General features: G+C 42.7%; 1 non-coding gene across 1 annotated transcript; it reads right to left on the bottom strand.

The window, feature by feature from the left end:
* Positions 1 to 381: 381 nt before the first annotated feature.
* LOC120252155 lies at positions 382 to 488 on the bottom strand. The gene has a single exon (XR_005533700.1). It is a non-coding gene; the product is annotated as a small nucleolar RNA R71 (small nucleolar RNA).
* Positions 489 to 7,866: the final 7,378 nt, after the last annotated feature.

The raw sequence follows: 7,866 nt of genomic DNA, 5'->3' as shown, positions 1-7,866 counted from the left end.
ATGTAAAATTTATGGATCCACTAGACTTGACCTTTATATGTTGTTCATGTATTTGTATTTTTTGGTTGTATCTGAAACCTTTGTTTGTTCTATTGTTGATGCTACTTGTGTTTATGGCCCCTAGTGTCAGGGAACCCTTTTGTGATCTTATTATTATTTTGTCATCTAGTTATGTAATTGTGATAACAGGTTTATATTGAGCCTTACGGCGACTTGAATATGGGGCCGTTGTGGGACCAACTTCTTGTCATCGTCGTGGTTGGCACGTGCCCGGTTAGGTTCGGGGCGTGACAACACTCATTATCTTGAGCATCAATGACCACATGGGAGGAGATGGTAGAAGCTTTTCTTGACCGTTATTTCCCTCCCAGAAAATATGCGAAGCTTAGGAATGAGATCTCATCCTTTGTACAATTGGAATTGGAGTCTCTATTTGGGACGTGGGAAAGGTTCAAGGAGCTCCTGAGAAAGTGCCCGCAACATCGATTCCCGGAGTGGATGATTGTTCATACCTTTTACAACTGTTTAAATCCGAGTACAAGGTAACTCTTGGATGCGACAGCAAGAGGTACCTTAGGTAGCAAGACCCACGATGAGGCCCATCAACTAATTGAAGAAATGTGGTTAAACAACTACCAAAGGAATGTTGGGAGAAGAAGAAGTTGGCCGGCCTCTATGAGATAGATGTAGTAACCTCATTGGCAGCTCAAGTGGAATCATTGAGTAAGAAGTTAGATCTCCTAACTTCGAATAGAGTAGCGGCCGTGACTACCTGCACCGGGTGTGGTGGAGGACATGCTCCCTCCAATTGCAGGATCTCTATTGGTGACGCGTCTTCTTTCGAGAATGTCGATTTTGTAGGCAATGCTATGAGGAATCAAGGAAACCCATACAGAAACACCTACAATCCGTGTTGGAAGAGTCATCCCAATTTCTCATGGAGCAACCAAGGTCCACAAAAGGCCATGGGGCCACCGGGTTTCCAACAACAACAGCAAGCTCCAAACATGATAAATAGAGTTTTAGGTTTGGAGACATGGATGAAAGATTTGAAGAAGGCCTTAACTAGGTTTGTTCAATCATCTGATATAAGGTTCCAATTAGTGGAAGCTACATTTCGCAACCACATCGCCTCTTTGCATAATCTTGAAACTCAAGTAGGGCAGATTACGAAGTCCTTATCGGAATGCCCACAAGAAAGCTTGCCGAGTAACACTGAGACCAACACTAAAGAGCATATGAAGGCGATCACTTTGAGAAGTGGTCGTGAGGTTGAGGGTAAGCTTTCGAGTGAGAAGCCCAATGAACATGCACCCAAGGTTATAGAGGTTGAGAAGGGAGCAAGCAAAGAGAAGGAGGTGATACCCCCACCTTTCAAGCCAAGAATCCCTTATCCCTCTAGATTGAAGAATGACCAAGGGGATGAACATTACAAGAAGTTCCTGAGTTTGTTCAAACAACTCCACATCAATATTCCTTTTGTTGAGGCATTGGCTCAAATGCCTAAGTATGCAAAATTCTTAAAAGATTTGTTGACCAACAAGAGGAAGTTGGAGGATAGTGCTTCAGAGATCTTAGATGCTTCTTGCTCGGCGGTGATGAAATGGCATTGGTGGACTCAGGGGCCAGTATAAAGAAGAAAGACCCGGGAATTTTCATCATTTCATGTAACATTGGCAATTTGGGTAAAGAAATGGCATTGGCGGACTCAGGAGCAAGTATCAACGTTATGCCATACACCTTTTTTCAGATGCTAGGCTTGGGAGAGCCTAGCCCCACTCGGATGATTTTGTAATTGGCGGATCGAACAGTGAGACATCTGAGGGGTATCATTGAAGACGTGCTTGTCAAGGTGGACAAGTACATCTTTCTTTTAGACCTTGTGATGGTAGACATCGATGAGGATGCGGATGTACCCTTGATATTTGAGAGGTCATTCTTGCGGACTTCCAAAGCATTGATTGACATGGACGGCAGAGAGTTAACATTGAGAGTTGGAGATGACAAGCTCACATATCGCCTTGCTGAAGTCATGCAGCATTCTCTTGATTTCGATGATACTTTGTATTTTCTAGACACTACTGATGAGATTGTTGCTGAATATATATAGAAAATGTTCAATCTGGACAAGTACGAGAGTTTGTTTGACCAAGAGGTGGACAATGAAAGAATCATAATGCTTGGTAATGACGATAGGGAAGTATTTTTTCCTTCATAAACCCCCGTGAGGTAAGACAAGGTATGTCAAGCTAAGTAACGTTAAACAAGCGCTTCTTTGGAGGCAACCCAAGTGTTTCCTATTTTTTTAATTTGGTAGTTTAGTGTTTGCTTGAATAAATTGTTGAGTGTTGGTGTCTTGATTTGTAGATACTTTTGCTGTGATTTTCTTGTGGACTTGTAATTTCACCATGTGTTTTCATGTGAATTTGATGAAGATTTGCTCGTTTGAGCTATCTATCATGTTTCTCACTGGTATAGTTTGCATATTAGGGTAGGCTCTGAGTGTGTAAACATGTTCAGAAATATTTTGCAGAGCCTGCAGAGTTTTCTAAGTCATCTAGAGAAAACACATGGGCGTGTGGAATTAACACACGCCCGTGGTTTTGTATTGTAAGGTCATCCAGAGAAGGCAGAAGGGCGTGGACTCACCCCTGTGAACGGGAAAGTGATTTTCTGCAGAGACTTGGCAAACTATTCTGAGAGCACACAAGGGCGTGGACTCACCCCTGTGGGCGAACTTGTGAAATACACACGGGCGTGGGTAATTTCCACACGCCCATGCGGATCTCTAGAGATGAGCTCTCTCTATCCCGAGAAGACAGAGGGGCTTGCGGCTGCCCTTGTGAGTTGGGCTTGTGAATGCCCACGCCCGTGCGGAATTTCCACACGGGCGTGTGAAACACTTAGCGATTCTTCTCGGTTGGACAGAGAAGCCACAGGGGCGTGCGGCAGCCCCTGTGGGTTTGCCACATGGGCGTGGGTATTTCCCACACGCCCGTGTGGCTGCGTTCAGAGAGGTTGAGTGTTTTCTTGAGAGCGCACAGGTGCGTGCATTTGCCCCTGTGACTCTCTTAGGTGGAGGCACACGGGCGTGTAAATTTTACATGCCCGTGTGGTTTTTGAAGGTATTAGAGAGCTGTGTTTCCTCTTTATAAACCATTCGAGCTTTACTCATTAACAAACCTCCGAACACTCAGGAAACATTCTTCGACCTTCTCCTGTTCTCTTGCTGTCTATTTTGCGTCAATTGTTTGAGCTTCTTACCAATTTCAAGGGTTTTAGCTTCATCTCAATGGTAAATCCTTGTTTTATCTTGTCGCTACACTAAGTCGATTCTATTCGATATTTCTTTGATTAAAATGGTGAATGTGCCTCGTTTTCATGCTAAAATTACTGTGATATGTTTTTAATGAGCTCTAGAATGGAGGAAGAGGTGTATTCGTGGATTTTACCACAAAGAGCCTTGTGGTTTTCATGCCCCGTGAATCCACATGGGCGTGTGGAATTTCCACACGACCGTGTGGATTCCTGCATTATTAAGTTGTCAATGAATTTGATCGATTCCTTTTCCAATACATGCAAGTATGGCTCCCAGATCAAAGAAGGTAGCTGGTAAGCATCCTAGAGAGCCTACTCTTGAACCAGAAAGCATGGAATTTACAATTCATGAACATGAAGCTCAATTTGAGCGACTAGCAAAGCTTAAGTTCGATCAGACACGAATCCCGGATGTGAGCTCCCTTAGGGAGGTACAATGAGCACATGACATGGCTGATGAGGTCGAGGAGTTACTATCGGTGGGTAGTTGGCGTAAGTTATTGATTATTCATGACCCTCTTATTCGCCTACTCACATTAGAGGTGCTCACTTCATTTGAGTTTGACTGCTCTTATGCTCATTTCAATAGCATCGACGCCATTCAGTTCAGAGCTTTTGGGCAGTATCACAGTATGAGTATCACACAGTTCTCTTTTAGGCTTGGTTTATATGACGAGGGGTTTATTGAGACGGAGGAGTATGAGGATCTACCAATTGACATTTTAAGAGGCTTAACTCCCCAGAAAGAATATAAAATACTATGTGGTAAGGGACGATATGAGCTAGGACTGTCTAAGGCTTCATGCCTTTCTCGACCTAGTTACAGATATCTTCACGCCATCTTGAGTAGGTCAGTGAATGGTCACTATGACAGTACAAGAGTCCTAAGCAAGCAGGAACTTCTATATTTATACTCTATGGTACGAAACGAGCCGATTTATTTGGGACACATCTTAGCGGAGTATCTGAAGCACCAAGGACAGTATCCAAGGCTTGGTGTCATTTTCTCGGGCCCATACATTACTAGACTCATCTTGGGGATGGGTTTACGAGACACGATCAGAGGGGCCGAGAAAACAATAGTACCCTTACCCATCGGGCTAGAAACAATGAGACTCATGGGTATAATCACGAAATATCCGGGTGGTGTTTATGCGCTAAATATGTCCCCACCAAAGCCTCTTGTATCCGATGAAACCACCGCAGAGGGGTCTCAACCAGCTTTAGAGTCACAGCTTGAGGGATATCAAATAGAGGCGGTACCTCATATGGCAGAGGATCCACCCCCAGTATGCATGTCTTCACCATCTCGAGCCCATGATCATTTTGAGAAGCTCGAGAGTGCTGTGGGGGTGATGCGGATAGAGGTCACTGAGGCCCGAGCAGAGATTGCTGAGATTCAGGCTACGCAGGCCACACAGCATATATTGTTAATGACATGATTCTACATGTTACAATGGATTTTAGAGAGAGACGTCGCCTCGTCATTTGTCCTATTGCCGAGAACTGTCCAGCACCTCCATCCCCTATTCTAGCACTGATTGACCCACCATGTACTTCATCACCAGCACCAGCACCAGCACCAGCAGAGGAGCCAGAGCACGACATTGACACTTGATTTGTTTTTTTTTAATTCTTTTACTTTTGCGAGTACATTAGGGATAATTAACAACTTAAGTGTGGGGAGGAGTTTCATAGTGCACACATCTTTTATATTAGTTTTGATTGATATACATGCTCACATAGCCAATGGTTGTTCACCTTAGTTGCAATGATTATATTCGTGAGTTTAGGAGAATTTTTAACATTGAATATCCTCATCCTCTAGTTTTTGCTTGAATTTCTAGGAAATTTTGCCCGTTTAACACTTGTTCTACTTCTCACTCTTGAAACCCTTTTGGAAACTCAAGTTTGATGTTAAAGGGACTAAGTATAGTTGTTTCTTTTGTTAATTAAAAAAAAGGATCAAAATAGTTTTATTTCTTATTTGTGCTTGTTGGATGGAAAAAGCTATCACCTATGAAGTATAAAGCTACCCTCATAAGTCTGATACTAGTTATGCCCTAATTAGAGAAAGAGCTATCTGTTTGCCCTATTTTTGAGGGACTTTTGGCGAGGGTTTTCGTGAGCACTTTGAAGGCATGGCGGCTAGTGTTTTGGAGGAGGTCTTTGGCGATATTGGGGGGCGTCCATCACCAACTTTCATCGATCTTCTCCCCGTCATAGCAAAGAGGGAGCCTTCGGCGACCTAACTACGGAGAAGGATTCTTCAAGACGTTGGATGACCCATCAAAGCCATCATCACGAATTTAAGGGGGTTTTACTTCATGGTTTTCATTGCTTTTAATTGTAATAATCATTGTTTTGTAACTTGCTCCATGGAGGGCTAAACCTTAGTAGGTATTTGGGCATGTGAACCCTAGGATTTATGTTTTTGTAATGATTTGCTTTATTTTTCTATTAATTCGAGTTGATTTGAGTTTTAACCTTGTATTCCCATTGCTTGCTTGTTTAATTAATCCTTGTGGTTGATTGGATTTGCATGATTTGTTACTTTGATGTGAGAGAGGTCTCCATTAGAGTTAGAACGTCAAGGTTAAAGAGGGTTGAGAGGGTGAGTCATGAGATAGTGGAGTGTCCCCTCTCCCTTCCGATTGAGTGTTTCCTATCTCCGTATTCCCTAATCTCTATGCAACCATATTTGGTGTGAGGCATGAGATTGAGAGATTTCTCCGCCGGGACCTTGTAGGGGGTTAGAGATCCTTCACCGGGAATTAGGGTTGGATCTATCCTTAGGAATCGGTTTCACTCTTAGGTGTCCCTAGAGCGTATTGCGGTCATATGGGGTGTGAGGTGTTGAGATTGAGCGATTTCTCCGCCGGGACCTTGTAGGGGACTAGTACCGGTGGCTTGGAAGCAAGGGCCGGTTGTTCTTCGATTACCTCGACTCATTAGACTCGGTTTAGAAGCATTTAGTGAATCGTGAGCTTCATGTTAGATCCTAGGGGGAGCATTGCCCGGGTACCTCATCTTTATTGATTGAGATCTCCTTTACTTGTTTTTTTGCTCGTTTGCTTGCTTATTAATTCTCTTGTAATTAGTTCATTTCATAATATCCATTGATTTCGACTAGATAACTAAGAATTGGTTAATACTAACACTTCCGTTCCCTGTGGATTCGATGACCCACTCACCGGGGTAATTATTACTTCGACACCCGTGCACTTGCAGTTTACATGCATATTTGGATGCGTGTCAAGTTTTTGGCGCCGTTGCCGGGGAACGGGATATTAGGAACGCTAGGACTTGGTTACTTTAGTCATTCACATTTTCATTTTCTATTTCCACTTCATACTCATCTCTTTCGCCGCTCTTTTCATTCTATCTTTCATTTCTTTTCCTATTTTTACTGGGTCAACAGTAATTTTTGTTTTCTTTTCCATTTCAGGATCATGTTTAATGAAGCATCAATTATGGAGACATTGAAGGATAGGATGGTATCCAATGAGAGAAAAATGGAACAATTTGTGGCAGAATTTGATTCGGGTAAGCAACATGATGAGGGGCTTAGTCTACGGATAGTTGAGCCACATATGATGAGTGAAGAGCATGGAACGCAATATCAAGGTTCTGAATTGTCAATGTTATTGGAATGCTTTGAAAAGTCTGCATTTATGTCCTTTGGGAATGAGGCTAAATTTCAGTTGGAGGAAACTCATTTGTCTTTTTCAATGACATTCACAACAGAATTTGTTGGATGTGAATTCGAGGAAGAAGTTGAAGAAGATGAAGCAAAAATTTTTATCGAGTCAATCTCATCAATTGAGGTGTGTGGGTTGAGTAATCAAGTGGAGGATGAAGACAGTTTAGATATCCTTGGGGTAAACAACCCGGAACAAGGGGTACTCAAGGAAGAATTAGAAGAAACTTCCAAGGGGTTTGAAGAAATTGATAGAAAACAAGCAAATTGGCTACGACCTTCAGTGGAAGAACCTCCTGAGTTAGAGCTAAAAGCATTACTGGAACATTTGGAGTATGCTTTTCTAGCCAAAGGATCAAAATCGCCGGTGATCATAGCTTCAAGTATGTCTTCGGAGCAAAAAGAGCAGCTGGTTGCTATGCTAAAGTTGCACAAAACAGCCATAGCTTGGAAAATTTCAGATATCAAGGGAATCAACCCCTCCTTTTGCACTCACAAGATTTTGATGGAAGATAATTACAAAACTGTGATTCAACCTCAACGAAGATTGAACCCAAACATGAAAGAAGTGGTAAAAGCAGAGGTGGTAAAGCTCCTTGATGCAGGAATTATTTACCCCATTTCGGATAGCGCGTGGGTGAGCCCGACACAAGTGGTACCGAAGAAGGGTGGTATGACAAGAACGGCCACAGGATAGCGCGTTTGCATTGATTATCGGAGGTTGAATGATGCCACAAGAAAGGATCATTTTCCATTGCCATTCATTGACCAAATGTTGGAGCGATTAGCAGGCCACAAATTTTATTGTTTTCTAGATGGTATATCAGGGTATTTTCAAATCCCAATTG

Source organism: Dioscorea cayenensis, chromosome 20 (genome assembly GCF_009730915.1).
Source record: "Dioscorea cayenensis subsp. rotundata cultivar TDr96_F1 chromosome 20, TDr96_F1_v2_PseudoChromosome.rev07_lg8_w22 25.fasta, whole genome shotgun sequence".
Taxonomy (NCBI): Eukaryota; Viridiplantae; Streptophyta; class Magnoliopsida; order Dioscoreales; family Dioscoreaceae; genus Dioscorea; species Dioscorea cayenensis.
This window is presented reverse-complemented; position numbering and strand designations above follow the sequence as displayed.